The sequence below is a fragment of the Bubalus kerabau genome, chromosome 20, assembly GCF_029407905.1.
Source record: "Bubalus kerabau isolate K-KA32 ecotype Philippines breed swamp buffalo chromosome 20, PCC_UOA_SB_1v2, whole genome shotgun sequence".
Lineage (NCBI taxonomy): Eukaryota > Metazoa > Chordata > Mammalia > Artiodactyla > Bovidae > Bubalus > Bubalus kerabau.
Window position 1 is genome coordinate 52,189,663 of NC_073643.1, and position 19,728 is coordinate 52,209,390.

The 19,728-nt window shown below is 41.6% G+C and overlaps 1 protein-coding gene across 1 annotated transcript in view; it reads left to right on the plus strand.

Annotated features, from left to right (window-relative positions):
• The first annotated feature begins 723 nt into the window (after nucleotides 1-723).
• IP6K1 (inositol hexakisphosphate kinase 1) overlaps nucleotides 724-19,728 on the plus strand; it is a 37,679-nt gene continuing 18,674 nt past the window's right edge. Inside the window, exon 1 of the mRNA XM_055558345.1 lies at nucleotides 724-916. The gene's annotated coding sequence lies outside the window, so the exon portion shown is untranslated. The remainder of the gene's footprint in view (nucleotides 917-19,728) is intronic.

Here is a 19,728-nt window from a genome sequence, read left to right on the forward strand (position 1 = left end):
GGCAGACCATGACAGTCCAGGGCAAAAGATGTTGTTATAAGAGCTGGAGACAAGATGCCCTAGGGCAGGAATAAGAGTGCCTGTTATGTGCCAGGGCTTGTGCTGGGGACTGAACTCCAGGCAGAAGGACAAACGTGGGAACAGGCCAGAGACTGCTGGGGCACAAAAGGCTGATGAAGGGCAAAGCTAGGGAATCCACTGGAAAGAGGGCATTATATACAGGAGCCAGTAAGAGGAGGCGCGAAACTCGGTGCTCACATTTCCAGAGGTGGCATAACCTTGGCCCAGCCTTCCCACACTGAGCCTCAGTTTCCTCAGTAGTGAGGGACAACTCCTGCCTTCCAGGGTGAGTGACCCAAAAAAGCATACAGCAGACATTCCCTAAGTGTGCATGCGTGCGTGAAAAGACGCTGTCGGCTCCATTCAGGAGCCGAGCACTCACGGATGCCAAGGGCGCTACGGCCTCCCGAGTAGCTAGCAAAAGCTCTACCTCCAGCAACTCCGGGAACTGCGCGCATGCGCCAATCCGTGCCGTCATAGTCACGTGCTGAAGCGTTCGGCTTGGGCCGCGAGAGGCAGGCTCTGACTGACAGGCCAGCCAACCTGTCATCGGGAGGCACTACACTGGACGTAGGGCAAGGAGGCTGTTGATTGGGAGTATTCTAAGCTGGGGGCGGGTTCTTTGCCGTCCTGGTTACTATGACGCCCGGCCCCCGCCCCCTCGGCTGGCCGCCATCTTGTTGTTGATCCGTACCTAGTGGGCAGCGCCGGGAGCTGGACCGAGCGGCCGGTGAGGGGCCGCTCCTGCGGATCTGAGCCACCTGCGCTGCCTGCCAGGGGGCGGGCCGAAACCTGGAGGCCCGGGGGGCCCAGCTCCCGTGGGGAGCCGTGGGCGCCCGCTGCCCGGGCCGGGCCGGTGAGTGACAGGAGCCGGGCCGAAAGACCGGCCTGACGCCGCGGGGCGGGCGGCGGCGGGCGCGGGGTTGGAGCTAGCGCGCGCAGGGCAGGGGCATCGGCTGAGCATCGCTCGAGCGTCCTTATTGGCCGCCCCTGAAGTCTCCTCGATGCTGGTGCCGAGGTCGCAGGACGGCCTCGGGATAGAGGTCCAAAAGCCCCGCGCCTGAGGGCTGGCCGGCGGGGTAGCGGGAAACTAGTTTCTGTGACTGAAGCCCTGGGCTCCACTGACCCGCAGCGCTGAAACGTGTCCAGTGCCAGCTTGATGCTCTCCAGGGTCTTGTGTTGTTCCCAGGTGAGAAATACACGTACTGTTTTCTTAGATGTCGCTCCTGCGAGTGACTTTCAGACCGATTGAGACTAAGACTAGGTCAACCAGTCGAAAGCCCCCGCAAAGCAGGCCGGCCCGTGTGACGGCCCTTGTGATTCAGACCAGGCTAAGGCCCCTCTGCCCGGAGCCTGCCTCTTGGACTCCTCGGAGCTCACCGTTTGCTTCTTCCTGAAGGGCCTCATCAGATGTTCCTGATGCCCGAATTTTGGTTTGGGACATATATATTTTGTTGTTATTGTTGTTCTGAATCACCACTTTTTGGAGTGGTGGTAAGGGCTTCCTCTTTTGGCTCTGGGAGAAAGTGAGTATTGGTGGTAACTTGATTGGTTTTATCTCCTAAAAAGATAATCTGCCAAGTGTAGTTAAGGAGACAAAAGAAATGTAAGAGGGTGTTAGAATCAGAAAAAGAAATGAAACTTCTTTTTGTCTCGTGAATGCCAAATTAACTTTTAACAGAGTAAATGTATCTTGCCCAATGAAACAGACTTCCAGGCCCCCTTCTTTTGTGAGGGTAAGAGGGTTAGAGACCCCACATAAGGTGTGCAGATCTAGGAAACCTCTGCATATAGGATGAGATTTGATGTCCTGATGTGCTGAGGGCTCCAGAAAACATTTCTGTTTGCCTGTGGTCCCTTGGCTTCTAAGCACAGCTTCTGTCTGTGGTCATACAGAAAGCCTGCCTGAGACCACTAAGAAGTTGAACAACAATACTTTGTGCGCTTGTGTCAGGATCTTATCACCTCAGAATGTTTAATTTTGCAAGAAACTATCCGTTTGGTCAGGAGATGCTTTTGGAGAAATGCTGAAACCAGAGGCAGCTGGTGGCCTGTTGCTGTTTGCCTTGTGAGGAGAGAGAGAAGTTGAGTGAGTAGTCTTTAGGCATTTCATTACCCTCCCTTGGGCCATTTTTTGAATCTTGGATGAATTTTCATTTTGGTGAGACCAGTTCCTTGGGCAGTTCTTTACAAGAAAGGAAGATGCGAAAATATTAGGAGCTTCTCAAAATGGCCTCAAACTAACTTCCCCCCAACTCCCCTCTGATTAACACTTCCTTTAGAAAGTTAAGGCTGCCACAGGGTTAAATGCTTGCTGTTTTCTGTGAAAAATAACCATAAATTAGGCTCTTAGTCTGTTTCAGTTATCTTTGAGATGTAGAAAGAGAACAAATCTCTTCCTTAGTCTACTTAACTACTTTAACTTTTGCATGCAATTTTAGGTTCAGGTGTCCATTATAGTCCATTCCCAGTCTAACGCTGTGTTAGAACTGTTGCCCCAAGGAAGTTACAGAATAGCCAAGAACTCTTATTGCCTTTTTTTTTTTTAATGCTTTATTGCCTTGTGAATACTTAGGAGTATTAGATTGTGCTTGCTTGATTAAGCCTATTTTGTTACTCAGAGATAGCTTATAGCAGTACTTCTATGCTGGGCATTTTTAAATGCAAATAAGTAGGGATGTTAGAATAGCGGACCTTCCATCTACTTTAACTTTGTATGTACATAATTCATCTGTTGGAGAAGGCGATGGCACCCCACTCCAGTACTCTTGCCTGAAAATCCCATGGACGGAGGAGCCTGGTGGGCTGCAGTCCATGGGGTCGCTAAGAGTCAGACACAACTGAGCGACTTGACTTTCACTTTTCACTTTCATGCATTGGAGAAGGAAATGGCAACCCACTCCAGTGTTCTTGCCTGGAGAATCCAAGGGACGGGGGAGCCTGGTAGGCTGCCGTCTCTGGGGTCGCAGAGTCGGATATGACTGAAGTGACTTAGCAGCAGTAGCAATTCATCTGTAAATGTCAGCATTTTTAACTGTTATGAGCAACAGACTTAATGAGTCAAAACTGCTTCAGGCATATAGGATGAGATTTGATGTCCTAATGTGGCATTTTCGGTGCTGCTGCCCAGCTGGTCCCAACCCACCTCTCCCAGGTATGTCCTAATCCTCACCACCCGAATGGTTTGGTAATCATTCCATGTGTGATATTTTCTTACACAGATCCTGTTGCCAGCTAATCCATTTCCTTTTGCCCCTCTTGGGGATACCGTTTGCCTTCAGTTTCACTTCTCTTTTCTCAAGTCCAGCTCAGGTCCTTCTACCTCCTTTATGAAACACTCCCCGAAACATTCCAGTCTTTGGGAATACTCTACTCCCTCTGAACTGCAATGGTATTACTGCTCTTATTACAAACAATAATACAGTATATACTCTTTTAATAATAGCTTTTTTCTGATTAGACCTAACCCCTTTCCTGCGGAGATTGTAGTTTTGTGTCTTCTTGTACCTGCATGTAGTAGATGACAACTAAATGTTCACAAAAATGTGCTAAATGTGCCTGAGTTGGGACACACTCTAATTAAACAGGGAATTGGAGGGAATAGGCAGATAGAAATGAGACTTTGACTGTGGAGCTCCATGTCCTACACTGCCTGGAGGGCTTGCACTCTCGCACGGCACAGAGGCCCATCATTCTATAAGAGGCAGGACTTGCACATAGTGCAGAACTGAAGCCCAACAATAGAAAGTAATTCTGCGTCTCAGAAATGGCTGTGTGGCTCTTCCCTTTTCCTGGCTACTTTTGACTCTCGGAAAACATGTATTGGGTGAGCATAGCGTTGAGATTCTTAGACTCTTCTTGGTTGGGTCTTCTCACTGCCACCTTGGGCTTCTGTAAATGTGTCAGAAGTATTTGCTGCTTGTCCTCCCAGTGCTGCCCTGAAACTGTAAGGAGCAGTGATGGGTGGAGCTGGGGAAAGCCAGGTAGAGCTGTCTCTGGGTTGGAGCAGAGAGGCATTTTGTATGTTTGCACCAGGAGATCTGTGCTTTTGCCCCGATCTTAAATCATATTTCATTTCTCTTCCTGTACTACAGCAGGATTTAAGCAATGAATTCTGTGTGGGAAAATCTAAGCAATCTTGGTTCTTTTATAAGATTGAGACTCTCATTCATGTTCTCTGCTATTACAGTTTGAAGTTGGGTTTATGTAAGAGGCATTGCAAATGAGTTGATGGGAACATATGTTCATTTCAGTGTTGGATCCCTGATAGAGACTTTGTTTTTTTGAATGCTTAGAAAATCTCATCTCTTCTGCAAAAGTTTTTATTTGTGGGTGGGGATTTAGCTCATTTATTCCTGTCCCCTCATTTTCCAGAAGGTGAGCAGGCCTAGGACTGGACTCTTTTCAAATCTAAATTTTGATGTCAGGAAATAAGAGTACCTTGAAGACCATAAAAATCTGAGCCTGTTAACGATTGAATGAACTAAGCAACTTACTCTGTAATCAAAAAGTTAAATAATGAGAACTGTTGGTTCTTATAAATTCGGCTGGTGAGAATGTAAAGTGATGCAGTCACTTTGGAAAATAATCTGGCAGTTCTTCAAATGTTTAGAGTTACCAGCAATTCCACTCCTAGTTATCTACCCAAGAAAAATGAAAACATGTACAAAGCGAAAACCTATATATGAGTGTTTATAGCAGTATTATTCATAACAACCAAAATGGGAAATGACCCAAATGTTTATTAACTGATAATGGATCAATAAAATATGGTGTATACATATTTTATATATACAATGGAATATCATTTAGCAATAAAAAGGAGTGAGGTACCAAAATATACTTCAACATGACTGAACCTGGGAAACATTATGCTAAGGGAAAGAAGCCAGACACAAAATGTCACACATTATATGATTTCATTTATAAAACATATCCAGATGAGGCAAATCTGCAGAGATCGGAAGTAGATGAGTGGTTGCTTAGGGCAAGATGAGAGGTGATCAGTATGTTCTGAAGCTGTAGTGATGGTTACACATAACTTTTATATACTAAAAGCCCTTGAATTGTACACTGTATTTCTTATTTTATTTTTTTTGGCCATGCCGTGTGGCATGGTGGGGTCTTAGTTCCCTGATCAGGGATTGAACCCGTGTTCCCTGTGGTGGAAGCATAGAGTCCTAACCACTGTACCACCAGGAAAGTCCCATGAACTGTACACTTTAAATGGGTGACTTGTATGCTGTGTGAATTATATCTTGAATCTGTTATAAAAAATAACTTATCAGTAATGTATATTCACTAATTTAAAAAAAGATCATATATGAATAACAAGAAATAAAAATAGGACCATCCATAATTTCACTGTTAGTGTTTTATTGTTTGACCATATTTCTTCAAGTGATTTTTTGTAAGTTTTACAAAAATGAAATCATGCAGGACACCCTAATTGGTACCTTGTTGCAGTCAACACTGTATTATAAACTTCTGGGTTGGTAAATGATGTATTTACATCAGGGGCTAGCTGACAGTAAATTAGGGAAGCTGAAGGGGAGCAAGGTGCTACTCTGCTGCCTCGTTTCAGCTGTAGTACAGATTTGCCTTAATTTCAGGTGAAAGTAGAGTGCTTTCGGATGAATGTAGAGTGCTCCTGTGAAACCTTTTGTGAGCCAAAATGACATAAAGTGAAAAAACAATTACCTTAGGACTCATCTTGCCAACGGACGTACAGTATAAATCAAGATAACGCACAGATGCTCACCGACAGTTCAGAGCTGTGGCAGCTTGAGATGCTGCGTGTCGTTCCCGGGAAAGGAGCTTGGCAGTGCCACTCTCGCTGCTCTGGGTGCACTCTGCCTCTGTAATGACTCCCTGCAAAACAAATACTGAATGCTGTTTTCACTTGCTGCCTTTTCCTAAAAGTGAAAATGCTCTTTGGATCTGTTTTGGTTAGTGAAAGCAGTACTAATGTCTGTCTTTCTTAAAAACACAGTGGTGCAAAGTGAATTTTTGAAAAGTGGGGGATACTCGCTCTGTAAACAGGTGTTCTTTTCATGATCTATTTAGTGGCATGATTTTTCATATTTTTGTGTTTTTTATGGATAATTTTGCTGGTTAAAATGGCTCCCAAGTAACCAATGCTGGAGTGCTGTCTAATCTTAAGTATAAGAAGGATGTAAAGTGCCTTATGAACAAAATACATGTGTTAGATAAGGTTTGTTCAGGTCTGAGTTATAGTGCAGTTGGCTGAGAGCTCAGTGTTAACGAGTCAACTATGTATTTAATAAAGTGTCTTTAAACAGTAATATACATACAAGGTTATATCTTATATGTGTGTAGCTGTGAAAGATTAAAAATTGATTGGTGAAAGTGCTGTGACCAGAGGCTCAGAGAAACTTAACTCTGTTTCCTCTAGGAGCAGCAGCTCAGTATTCACTAACTTTTTTTTGTTTGCAGTGACTTTATAGAACATAACTACTGTGAGTACTGGGAATTGGTTATATTTTCTTTCGTATCTAGTTTCTTTTGCTTAGTATGATGGTATGATGTTTCTGAGATTCATCTGTTTTGGTGTCTTCCTTTTTTATTGCTGAGTAGTATTCCTTTTTACAGCCGTATTTTTTGCTGCTAGGCATTTGGGTTGTTTCTAGTTTTTGGCTCTTATGAGTAAAGATGTAATAAATGTTCTCATACAAGTCTGTGTGTGTACATGTTTTCATTTCTCTGTGGTAAATATCCACAAGTAGAATTTCCCTGACCCCCAGACTACATCACACGGACACTGTTTAGGAGAAAGTTGAACAGTTCTATGGACTCTGGGCCCAGTTTTGTTATTGCTCCTCCTTGTAGTTCTCAGCTCGAAGTCTCATTTTCTGTTTTTTTGCCAGATTTCCAGATATACCCATGCTAAGTCAGAAACGAACGGGCATTCTGTTGAAGTGGGAAGTTGGAATAATTAGGAACTATTGCAAGTAGACACTAGCTTCTAGATTGAGGGGGTCTGTTTGCTTTAAGAGCTTCAGTTACTTGTCATGATCCTGGGTTTCTGTTAATTGATGCAGGTTAGGAGGCTTCTTGGTCATCCACAGGGTTCATCCTGCATCTCTCTGTGGAGCCTGGCCATGGTGATTTGCGCCTTTGTAAGTAACCAAGCTCAGTCCCCACAATTGGTACTGCCTCTTTAGACCATTGGTCATGTGGCTGCTATTTTGCTACCTAAAAAAAAAAAACCAACTTATACATGTGAATTAATTTTAATTCATATGCAACTTTTTTCTTTTTTTAAAAAAAGCTTGACTCTTCTTTGTCTGATGGTCTTCCATGGGTGCTGCTTGAAAACTAGTGCCAACCAGAGGCTCCTAGCTAAGTGTTCTAGATTTTAAATTTCCAGGAGCAGTGAGCAGTGATGAGTGTTCACCCCTAACACCCCATCCCATTGAGGTCATTTCTACACTGTATATTCACACCTATGTTGGGCAGATTGAATTCTGTTTCATTGACTTCTTGTGCCAGTGTTCAATGACTACTTCTTTACAGCCAAGAACTTGATTATCAGCATCCTCTTTTAAAGCGTCTTAAATCTCCTAAAGAATAACACTGATTCTTATGGAATTGCTAAAAAGCTATTTTCTGTATGGAAGGTAAGGTGGGTATTTAAGATGAGTGAAACTTTCATGTGGGAGTTGGCTGAAGCGAGAAAATTACTCTTGAAATACTGCTTCTTTAAGAGAGGCTTTTAGTAAAATTTTGAAGTATCTTTTATTTTTAGTTTACTGTATTTTTTATAGTTTGTTCAAAGAGAGAACCAGTATGTAATATTCCTCATTTGATTGGAATCTACAGTCCCTGGTCTTCATGGCTTTTTTCCCTTTTTTTTTGAATAACTAAGTGGATAAAAGAGAAGGAATTTCTTTTTTAATAGACCCACGAGACCAGTAGCAGTACATTCACTTTACATGTGAGGAAACTGAGAGCAGTGTTTAGGCAGCACAGCCAGGAGCGTCATTTCTGCCTTTTCAGGATAGATAAGCTCTGCCTTCCAGTGTTAGTTTAAGCATAGATTTTTTTCTCCTCAAATGATTGGTTTTTCCCTGTTAAATTTTTGTTTCCTTTTAAAGTAACTCCTACTGAAGTATAAAATACTTATAAAGTGCACCAAATTTGATGATTTTTACACCTGTATATACCTAAATAACTGCCCAGATGAAAAACTAGAACATTTAAATAATTTGCCTTTGGGGGGACTTGCCTGGCAGTCCAGTGGTTAAAACTGCACTTTCACTGCAGAGGGCATGAGTTCTATCCCTGGTTGGGGAATTAAGATCTCTTATGCCACATGGCACGGCCCAAGAAAACAAAACAAAATGAAAAAACTATAGCAAAAGAAATCATTTGTTATGATGACTCAGTGGTAAAGAACCTGCCAATACAGGAGACACAGGCGACTCGGGTTCAGTCCCTGGCTTGGGAAGACCCCTTGGAGAAGGGAATGGCAACCCAGTCCAGTGTTCTTGCCTGGGAAATCCCATAGACAAGAGAAGCCTGGCAGGCTACAGTCCATGGGATCACCAAGAATCAGACATGACTGCACAACTAAGCACAAGTATTTGTATGTGTATGTGTGTATATATACGTGTGTGTGTGTATAAAGTGGAACTCACCCTGTTTACTCTCAGCCTGGTATCCTCAGAAGGGTGCCACTGGGTCCCTTGCTTCTGGATAGGACCCAGATGTCTAAGCAACCTCTTTTCTGAGGATAAACAAAATGGATACCTTTAAGCCTCTTTTCCGCTTCCCCTTATTTCAGACCTCCCAGATTGCTCTAGGTCTTTGCACATATTTCTGCTTTCTAGGTGAGGGATGTCCCAGTCCCTGGTAGATTGGAAGGGCAATCAGGTTGGCAGCTATACTTACCTCAAGAATGTTCTCTATGTTTCTGTCTTCCTCAGAGGTGAGGTTTGTGAGCATCTTCCTGAAACAGTTCTTGGGGTGCGAAGGAAGGACTGTTTTTTTTACCCTCATAAGTATAACTATTCTTACCAGCACCTACAGTCTCGTGTGCGTGCTCGGTCACTTTAGTCGTGTCTGACTCTTTGCGACCATGTGGACTGTAGCTCACCAGGCTTCTCTGTCCATGGGATTCTCCAGGCAAGAATACTAGAATGGGTTGCCATGCCCCTCTCCAGGGGATATTCCCGACCCGGGGTTTGAACTCGCGTCTGCGTGCGTCTCCTGCATTGCAGGTGGATGGATTCTTTACCAACTGAGCCACGTGGGAAGCCACCTGCAGTCCCATATGTATTAATAAAAGCAAGAATTGGCTTGAATTTAAGAAAACATTAGTTTCCCTTGATTATATACTTTAGAGAACAAATATGCTTTCATGTTAGTTTTCAACTGTAGTGTTTTTTGTCCTTGAATTTGAAAGTATTTGAGAGTATCTTTTCCTCTTAGAGTCTGCATCAGCTTTTTATCTCTGAAACAGTTAGAAATGAGTTTTCATAAAGTCCAGAGCTATGCAACTAGAGCTTTATATGTTGTTCTTTTCTGTGAGAGTGACTATCTGTCCATTGTGTTCTTTTCAGTTGAGTGATTTTGCTCTTTTTCCCTTGGAGAATAAAAAACAAACCAAAGATAAATTATTGAAATATTGCCAAAATTTTACTTAGCATTCTTGCATTACCAAGTTTAAATTACTTTTTATAGACTTTTAAAAGACTAAATAGATCTCATATGCTTTGTTTTAAGGTCATGATATTTTGGCATTATACTTTTAGTGCTTGAGTATATTTAGTTTTAGAAGTAGAAATATTGGATTTCTAAACCAGTTTTAATGAAAATATGAGTAAATTTACAAATATACCTGTGCAGTTTGAAGGTACCAAGGATACTTCTTTTTACAAAAATATTGCATACCAAACTCAGGTGATTAGTCTGAGGCTGTAAAAATACATTGGCCACAAAATTACCAACTCTAAACCAGCTCCTTAGAGTGCACTCTGCTGATCTGCATTTTGGAGTGTCTGTGCCCGCCCAGCTAACAAACTTGGACAAACTTGGTGACCAGGTATTGTCTTTCTCTTTCTGTGAAGACAATGCCTTCCTAGTTCTTAAAATAGTTTGGACCTTATTCTCCACCATATCTGATTGGAATTTCTCTGTCTTTGCCAGGGCTTTTATTCATTGCCACTTTCTAGGCTTGCTTTGTTGTTGAATTAAACCAAACAAAACTAGTTATATCTCCTAAATTTAGTTTAAGTTCTTTGAGATGGTTTATTCTTTATAATTGAGATTTTCTGTATATTTGTCTGATTTTTTGCCGCTTGTTTCTCTTTTGTAGTAGTAATAAAAATGATCTTATCATCTTCTTCATAGGCTATCTTCCTTTTTCCTACATATCTTGTTTAGTTTCTGTTAATTGCCATTTTTATCCAGGTACATTTAAACCTCTTTTTTCATATATCAACTCTTTTTAGAGTCAAAACAGAATTTTACGTTCTCTTTCTTTGGTTTGGAATTCTGTCCTTTGGTTATCATACTTTCTTCTCTGTAAAGCCAAGTTAACTCTTTGTTCTGGTTTTGGTAGCCCTAGGTTAGAAATCTGTAAACTTTTTTGACTTAACAATCCTAATAGTAAACAAAAAAAGAGAGAAAAATCTTGTCCTGTCATGAACATGTTTCATATGTCGTGTACTTTTACTGCTGTACACATCTGTTATATACATCATATATATACATCTCTTTTTATTGTGTCGCTACCACATGCTGGACATGTTGAATAATATGTAGTGAAAAAATATGCTTTCCTTCATGGATCTGACATTGTTATAATAAAAACAATAAACTATGGACATTATCAATAAATAAAACATAGAACATGCCTTGAAAAAAGAAAAAGAGCAGAGTAAGGAAGATGGAACATCCAGATGGGTTTGCAGTTTACACTTAGGGAGGTTAGGGGAAACCTCATGGAGAGAGATTTGAGCAAAGGAGGTGAGGGAATTAGCCACTTGGATATCTGGGGGAGGAATGGTCCAGACAGAAGGAATGGCTAGTGCAGAGACCCCAGAGTAGGAATCTCCCTGTGTGTCTAGCCAGTGTGGCTTAGAGTGAGGTAATAAGCAAAGGGGAAGAGGATAGGAATCAGATTAGAGGGAAAATGGGGGTGGGGAGGAATGCAGAACTTGAAGGTTATGGCAAGGCCTTGGGTGAGACAGGAGCCATTGCAGGGTCTTGAACAGAGAAGTCACATGCTCTGACTCTCAGTTTAACAGAGCCCCTGGCTGCTGTGTTGAAAACAGGCTGCAGGAGGGCCATGATGGAAGCTGGAACACCAGTGAGGAGGGGGGAGATGTTGGTGATCATACCAGGTGGTAGCACTGGAGATGGTAAGTAGCTGGATCTGGACATGATCTGAAGGTAGACTCAGTGGGGTTACATGATAGCCTACTGCGCTGGGGGTTGAGAGAAAGAGGAAGCAAGAATGACTGTCAGGATTTTTGTGAGAACAGCTGTAAAGATGGAGCTGGGATGGGTAAGCAGGTTGGAGAGGTTTGGGGGGCTTTGGGGAGATGAGTTCTGTCTTGGCAATGTTAAATTTAAACTTCCTAGATCAAATAGTCAGTCAGTCATATGAATTTGGTGTTCCAGAAAGAGGACTGAACTGAGAGTGTAGCTAAACAAAGGAGGACCAAGGACTGAGCCCCGAGGCCTCCAGCGTTAAAAGTGTGGGAAGAAGAGACAGAACCAGCAAAGTAGATTGAGTACCAGGAGAATGAGGAGAGTGGTGCTTGACGGCCAAGTGAGGAAGACAGATTAAGCAGTTCTAATGTTTTCTATCCAATTAGGGCTTTCCTCATAGCTCAGTCAGTAAAGAATCTGCCTGCGATGCAAGAGGCCCCGGTTCGATTCCTGGGTCTGGAAGATCCCCTGGAGAAGGGATAGGCTACCCATTCCAGTATTCTTGGACTTCACTTGTGGCTCAGCTGGTCAAGAATCCACCCGCAATGTGGGATACCTGAGTTTGATCCCTGGGTTGGGAAGATCCCCTGGAGAAGGGAAAGGCTACCCACTCCAATATTCTGGCGTAGAGAATTCCATGGACTCTGTAGTCCATGGGGGTTGCAAAGAGTTGGACACGACTAAGCAACTTTCACTTCACCCAATTCCAGGTATTCATACCCTACTTTGGAACCATTGCTAGCACGTTCTTCTGTCATTTACTGTGTATTAACATCAGGCTTCTAACACTGTGAAGGCTTTTTGTTTTATTTAAAGATACACAAGTTCAGAGAATGATACTAGTGTGCTGGGCACAGAGATTAGAAAATGTTAACATTTTACCGTATTTGTTTCAGACTTTTTAAAAAAGAAATTAAAAATTATTAAAAGAGCTGAAGTTCCCTTTTCTTCCTAGATAACCAGTTTCTTCCTTTCCTTTCTTCCTGTAAAGTTGATGCACATTCTTCCATTCCACATCATTGTTCTTGTTAATACATGTATGTGTCCATAAAGTCATGTATGGTGTTTTATGTGTTAAAAATTTACAATGATGACACACTAGAAATATTTCCAAACATGCTTTTTCCAATTTGTTTTGAAATGTATTCATGTTGACACCTGTGGATTATTCATTCGGGACTGTACAGTTTATAAATACACTCATTCATTTATCCATTCTTCCACCGATCGGCCTTTAGGGCATCGCCCGTTTCTCTGTCACAGCAGTGGCGCGGTGATCGTTTTGAACCTGCTCTCTTGGGTACGTGCTGGGTTGTGGAGTGCACACAACTTTGGTTTTGTGTTGCCATCATCATCATAAGAGAGAAGCCATTTCTCCCTGGCTGGCCAGTGCTCGGGATGTTTATACTTTTTATTTTTTCCAGTCTTATAGAATTGAAATCATTTCCTGTTTAAGTTCACATTTCTCTAGTATTTGTGAAGAGGGGCATTTAATCACATGTTTATTAGCTACTGAGCCTCATCTTTTTTCCACCTTCTTATTTTCCTCCACTTATATTTATAGAAATTCTTCATATATTGTTTACTGATTTTCTTGATAATTATCAATATTGCAAATACCTGTTCTTTGTCTGACTTTTATCTTTACTTATGATTCTCTTATACAGAAAAGAAGAATTTTATTGTGGCTGGTGGTAGGAATGGGGCTATTGCGAGCGGGTATGAAGGGTCTTTTGAAGTGATAGAAATACTATAAAATTAGGTTGTGGGGATTGTTGTACAACTCTGTAAATTTACTAACAATCATTGTACACTTAAGTGAATTTTATGGTTTGTAAATTATACTTCAATAAAAGCTGTTACAATTAACATTTTTTTTAATGTGGTCTTATTCATCAGTGTTTCCTGTTGTAGTTTGTGTGTTTTATGTCTTATGGAATTTTACCTAATCTATTGTCAAAAGGCATTTAAATTTTTTTCTAATTACTTTCAAGTTTTATTTTGGACATTTGTATGTTGGGAATTTATTTTGGAGTATAGTTGGAGGTAAGGATAGAATTTTATCTGTGTGTAGCCTCTTATGAGATTATATCATCTTTTTCAATTGATTAAATGGGTATTTAAATGCTACTTCAGTTACACACATCCACTCTCATGTCTGAGCCTAAGATTTTTTTGCCTCTCTTTGCAAAATATCACACTCTGTCTTAATTGCTATAATTTCATAAGGAGCTTTGCTATTGGGGAGGGCAGATCATCTTTCATTACTTTTTGACATTGCTGTCTAGCGACATTACTTGGTCTTTACTCCTCCATGTGAATATAAAGTCAGATTGTCAAGTTTGTCAAAAAACCCTCTTAGAATTTTTGTTGAAATTGCATTGCATTTCACTATTGAGCCCCACACTCCATGAATATGGTGTATTTATGTCTTCTTTTAGGTCCTTCAGTGAAGTTTTATAATTGATCTGTAATACTTTTTAAAGATTTATAGGTACTTTATATAGTTTTGGTTGCTGTTGTAAATGAAATATATTTAAATAATTTCCATTTTCTAATGTATTCTGCTGGTGTAGAGAACTACTTTTCTTGTTCTTTATTCCCTTTTAAGTTCTGACTTAGAGTAAAGTTCGAAAATCTAGACACACAGCTGAGTGCATATGTACAGTGCTCATCTTTGTCACCTCTACCTTCATGTTCCTTCTCAGTTAGTATTTTCCCAGAGAAACCACTGTTGAGATTTTCATTATCATTTTGAATTTCATATATGTATAGAATCACAGCACATGGCCTCTTTTGTATCTAGACTCTTTCTTGCTACATCACACCTGTGAGATTCTTCTATGCTGTGTTTGGCAGTAGTTGGTTCTTTTTCATTTCTCTGTAGTATTCCACTGTATGAATATACCACAATTCACAGATTTTAATTTTTTTTATAAAATTAAATATCCCAATTATTAATTTACAAGCCATAATAACACCTTATAATCATTTTACCTCACAACAGCTTTGCTTTGAAAAAGGAAAATACTAATTTGAGCAATATGAGAAACTTTATTTTATTTGAATAGATACATAATTCATGTCAGAGTTCAATTATATGTTCAAGAAGTTAGTTACTATAACCAGAAGGTCAGTCTAACTAATTTAACTAATGTCTTTACAGGGCAAATTTATTTCCATGTGTTGCTGTTGACCAGTGAAAAAAAATTCAACTTGAGAATCTCGGCAGGTTCTTTTAAAAAATAGCCTCCTTCCCATTTTATGCAGTAAAATGTGGAACCAGAGCTTTCTAAAGAAAATGAAGGACAAACAGGGACTATATAGCTGGTGGTGCACAAACTCATAGGCAGAGCATGGAGCCCTGGGGAAGCGGTCCATTCATAAGCTGACAGAATTTTAACCATTTTAATATAAACTGCCAGGGATCTAAAAGAACTGATCCACACAAACTGTTTCCTCTCTGAACATCCATCACCAGTATATTTGGAGGACATCGCTGCTACTTAGGCCCCTCTTACCAGCATCCACATTTGTGAAGAATACCTGCTGCTTCTCATCCTCAAGTGTAGACCTTTGCTCTGCTCGTGCGGCTGGTGACAGTGGTGAAGAAGATGCAGCTGTTACTGAAAACCCTGCAGACCAAACCAGTGGTCCTTTCATTAGGGCACAGACAATCTTTTTATGATAAGACAAAAAAGGACTAAAACTGCATCTGGTATTTAGAGGGTAGGATTCATGTAATTTAATTACCACATGATTTTGCCAAGCCCCAAACTTACCATTTTCCAAAGAATCTGTTTTGGCAAACCGAAGCCTAACTTGGTGCTAATACTTTTCCTGCCTACCCTAGAGCCTGATTCAGACCACAGTTCAAACCCAGTGAAAATGACACGGTAATCAGCACAAGTGGTCTTGTCTACTTTAATGCATAATATTAGAGAATACTGTTGATTAATTTTCATTATTTAAGATTGTGTTCATCAAAAAGGAGCTTTACTACTAAATACAGAAATGTATCATGTTTCCACAGAGGGAATTTTCTTATTTTTAAACATTTTAAAGTAAAATAATTTTCATGCTAATACCCAGAAAGTTACAAACTATTTTCATAGAAAACAACAGTCTCCTTTTCACAAAAACAAGATTTCCTCGCCAAAATAGTCTACCAAGTCACGGCAGAAATGGTGAAGTCTAATCAGATAAAGAATAGATACCGTGGTAGCAGAGCTTAAAACTCTCATCATGATTCCTGCTCTAGACCGAATGTTTGTTTTCCAGATTCATATGTTGACACCTAATTTCCAGTGTGTTGGTTTTTGGAAGGGGAACCTTTGGGGTGATTAGGTCATGAGGATGGAGCCCTCATGAATGGGATTAGTGCCCTTGTAAAAGAGGCCCCAGAGAGCCCTTTCACCCCTTCCACCATATGAGGACGCAGTGACTCACCAAACATCAAATTTGCCATTGTGTTGATGTCGAATTTACCATCCTATGGAACTAAGAAATTTCTGTTGTTTGTAAGTCATTCAGTCTGTGATACTCTGCTACAGCAGCCGAAACAGATTAAGACAATTTCCTTAGGATCCTTCTCAAAACCCAGAGAATGTTCTTCCTTGTAGTTACTTTCTTTTCATAGTCCTTAATGCCTCCAAAATGAGAAATGCCCTGTTTATGCCAAGGACAAAAAGGTATAGAGAGGAAAGAAAATAGTACGTTTCCTTTCAACCCTGAATCTGGGTGAATGCCACTTCAGATGTTACTGTCAAAAGAATTAGGCTATAGGAATTCAGTCCTAACTGCCATTGCTTTTCACTCTGCGTGTTTGTCAGTCATAGCAAAGGGCCACGGGGATGCCTGGGGAACGTGTGGGAGCCTCTTCGAGTCCTGGAGATGCTTTTAATAAATTCCAGCTTTCTGCCCCTCAAGTTCCTCCATGCCTGTGGGTCCTGGGTCTGCGTGAGTAGTGGAATTGAAGTCGCTATTTTGTGGGTCTTCCCTGGCAGTTCAGTTGTTAAGACATTGTGTTTCCACTGCAGGGAGCATGGATTCCATCCCTAGTTGGGAAACTAAGGTCCTGCATGCCGTGCCGGGTGGCCAGAAAAATAGGAGGGGAAAAGTGACTATTTTGTAATGCTTAAGCACAATCCTTCATTGCTTTCCTTGATATCCAGGAAGCCAACCCTTGCCAGCATTGAGGTCTGTATCTGTAGGGATTTCACCTTTCCAGGGAAAAGCCTTTTGAATGTTACCTGGAAAGCAGACAAGACTGGTAACTTGGAAACACATTTACATGAGAGCAGATCTCTACAGAAAACTGAAACTTGGCCACGATTTCTAAAATGCCACATAGGGAAAAGAGCACTATTTATTAATACAAAGTTTTCCGCAGGGGAAACCTTTGGCGGTTTTGTTTACAAAACAAAAAACATCCTGGTAGGGAGTTTTTTGTTTGTTTCTAGTTCAACCCATGGGAATGAAACCATTGTCCCTCATGCTTTCTGTTATGTGATATTTTTGATAGTTTGTAGCTTTTTAAAGAATTCACAAGTTTTTCTTCATGCTGGGAGCTTCTTAAATCTAGAAAAGACTGCAGAAGCTGTTGACATCTTGAATGGCATAAACTAGTTGAAGTGAGGTCAGTGTATCTGCAGAGGACAGTCTGGGAAATCTTCGAGAAGTAATGACACTCTGGAAAGTACAATTTATTGACTATGTTGCGTTTAGATCCATTTGTTAAAAAATGATCAGTAAGGTCCTGAAGTAGCAAGAGTATAAATCTCTTTTATGGTCAGCCTCCTGTTGAAGCAAGGTAGACTCAGTTCTAAGCTAATTATTTGAACATTTGGACAGGTTCATTTCTACATGTGAGAGAACGAGTTTTCTGTTGGTCAGACTCTGGTTTAGTATCTTGGTACCAGCCCTGTGGACCAGACATAATTCCGATGCTCTGCCTTCAGGGACACTGGAAAGATTAGAGAATCACATTTTTCATTTTGAGGCTTACGGAGAAGATGCCCTTTGTCATTAGTGAGAGAGCTTGTTCATCATTTGTTGAAAGTCTCCTTGCTGTCATCAGAAAACAGTTAGTGACCACTTTATGTGCAAAGTGTAATAACTGGAGACTTTGGGATTTTGATGCAACTATTTCTGTCCTTTCATTTATGATGGTTTTGATTACAAGTGACAGAGTACCTTAATACGACTGGCTTGAAGAATAAAGGGAAACTTATTTTTGCTACATAACAGGATATCCAGTACTTCAGTGACAGTTTCAGGAGCCCTGATTTCTTCTTCCTGGTCTGTGTGCTCGGCGTGTTGGCCTTGTCCTAGGCAGGGATGTTTGAGAGTCATGGGGTAGCTGCAGTAGTCTCAGATGGCACATCCAGATATCGGAATAATAACCTGAGGAAGAGGAGGTGCCCTTCTCGTGTGTGAAGAGCAGGATAAGTTCCCAGAGAACCTCTGGCCAATTTCCCCTCATCTCATTGGGAAAAAGAGTTACGTGCTTTTTCCTAAGTCAATTCATAAGAAATGAAGTAATGTTCAGGATTCTCGCTGAGCTTGAATGGAGTTTCATGTTCCCTTGAAGTTTGGCTCAAGGAACAATGTGAAGAACACATGAAAGGTGTTGTTCAGTGTACGTGAACAACATTGGGACTCTGTTGGAAAGGAGTAGTGCAGCTAGACGCCGTCATCCATAGCTCTCAGCGCACAGGTTTTTCAGTGGGCTTTGGTGGGCCCCAGATGTCAAGAACAGCCTCTGGTTGTTTATCAGAACGAGTCAGAGCTTTTGCTAGAACCTTCAGGACTGTGCAGTAGGCGAGGAAAGCCCAAGCCCTTCCCCTCCATCAGCATACCCCACAGAGTTGGCAGCAGGCATGTCTTCACAAGGAAAATTGAAGTTTCTTACTTGTAAGTCATTACAAGGCTCTGCACCTTGTAGACCAGTAGGTATGTCCACTTTTTCAGGTTCCCAGGTTATTTAAAAGAAATGCCAAAACAGAGCTGTAGAAACATGGTATATTTTACATGTTTATTTCCCAGAAAGTATTTCAGACCCAGAAACAGTACCATGACTTTATGTAGACATCCTGTGGAAACAATATCAGAAGGCCAGATCTGACTGGAGATCGGACAGAATTCTGCCTTTCGGTCCTGTGGAGGCTGCAGAGGATCCCAAAAAAGACTGCAGAATGTTGAACTCAGAGTCCAGGGGAATGGCTCTAATGCCTGACTCCTCTGGGGCACTTGGCACTGTTGACCCCCTCTCCTAAACCAGATACCCACTGACACAGGCTAGACAGCATAGCACCTTCCTGGTATCCCATCTGTGATCAGAGGCCATCCCGGGGTAAAGGGGAGGAGGCAGGGCAGGAAGCACTTGGCATTGCTACCTGAAGTCTCCTGCCACGGGGGCACCTCCAGGAACCCTGAGGAAAGCCTTCTGCAGTTGATTCGTGTCCTAAGCACTGACACTCCTTTCATGTTTTGTTTTCATATAGTTGTGCTTTTACTCACTGTGGTTGTCTTCCTCGGATTATTTAATTCATTGTAACAAGCTTTTCTTTTGGTGAGCACTGCTCTGTGCCAGGAACTGCCTCAAACCCGAGTTGGAGTTAATCAGAGAGAATGGTTTGGTTGTGGTGACAGATGACAAATAGATGGCAGGACAGTGGACGTATTGCTGCTGTAGACTTGGCACAGGATGCCACAGGGGACGCAGAGGTGTGCATCAAACTTGTACGAAGAGAATGGAGTCTGAGCCATATCCCGAAGGAGAACTTAAAATGAATACCTTTAAAGGGATGCTGATCCATTTGGGGGAGTGGGAATGGTGTTGATAGCACATAGTTACCTGGACAGCTTTGGAGTAAAGAAAATTTTACATTTTGCAGTAGTGTTATTATATAGCTGATTTTGCTTCCCTGGTAGCTCAGAAAGTAAAGAATTCACCTCCAATTCGGGAGACCTGGCTTCAATCCCTGGTTAGGAAGATCCCCTGGAGGAGGGCGTGGCAACCCACCTTAGTATCTTGCTGGCAGAATCCCAATGGACAGAGGAGTCTGGCGGGCTACGGTCCATGGGGTCGCAAAGAGTCAGACACGACTAGCGACTAAGCACAGCATAGCATAGCTCATTTTGCCTGTAATTAGGAGGTTCAGAAAAACTAATAGTTTATCTCTTACAGGTAAAGCCGTATTTCTG